Raw genomic sequence first — 1,036 nt, 5'->3', positions numbered from 1 at the left:
GTGTGTGTGTGTGTGTGTGTGTGTGTGTGTGTGTGTGTGTGTGTGTGCGTGCAGGGCTGCTCAATAGACACATGGCTATCCTCTTTCTACAAAGCCGTTTTCTGCAGACTATATTGTCTTACTTATTGCGCGGAAAGTTTCATACTCTTGGGACCATGAATATTCGTAATAAAACTTCATGGAAGTACCCCTAATCGGAGTTGCCTGTTCAACATGAAAATTCAACTGTTTATTCCTTTTTTTTATTTGACTGTCTGGCAATCAGAAAAATCCATCCAGAGTTTCAGTGATGATTTTGACCATTTTAACAGTAAAATGCGGCCCCACTACAGTTTCATATGAATCAAAAAAATATGTTTACATTCATATCTATACAACCAATGTGTTTATGATGAAATTGTTTTCAAGTGCTTATGATGATAATCAATTATGACTCTCAAAACTATTTATTCACCTGGACACATGTATACTCAGGCACCATAACACTCCTGACACTACTGTTCACAAAGAAATAGTTCCAGTGTACGGTTTCAAATATCTGTAAAACACCGAAACGTATAGACCGGTTTTCAACAAAGTTAAAATACTAACTGTCCATGGCCCTGGATCCATCTGCAGGCCAAACTTCCCCTTGAGACCCTTATCTCTTTAGATGATTTTAGAATGCGTCCTTGTTAAAACTGTATGATGTTATGTATTTTATCATATAAAATGCTGCTGCTGTGATTTGATGTCCCGTCATGTGTTGGATGCTGCTATTTGACCCTTTCTTGGCTCGGTCTCACTTGTAAAAGAGGTTTTCATCTCAATTCGACTTCCTAGTTATAAAAAAAAAATATATATATATATATACATACACTATATATATTTTTTTTTATGGCGTGGCTGTCTGTGTATGATTGATGCAGGCTTTATTACCGTATGAGGAATTGAACTTTTCTTACCCAGTTTCACCCTGCAACACCTTCCAACATAAACACTCTCTCTATCACACACACACACACACACACACACACACACACACACACACACACAC

General features: G+C 37.5%; 1 protein-coding gene across 1 annotated transcript in view; it reads right to left on the bottom strand.

The window, feature by feature from the left end:
- Positions 1-1,036, bottom strand: part of dok4 (docking protein 4) — a 55,265-nt gene that overhangs the window by 34,348 nt on the left and 19,881 nt on the right. The gene's annotated exons all lie outside the window — the stretch shown is intronic.

This window comes from Anarrhichthys ocellatus, unplaced genomic scaffold (genome assembly GCF_004355925.1).
Source record: "Anarrhichthys ocellatus isolate YVR2014 unplaced genomic scaffold, GSC_Weel_1.0 scaffold8, whole genome shotgun sequence".
Taxonomy (NCBI): Eukaryota; Metazoa; Chordata; class Actinopteri; order Perciformes; family Anarhichadidae; genus Anarrhichthys; species Anarrhichthys ocellatus.
This window is presented reverse-complemented; position numbering and strand designations above follow the sequence as displayed.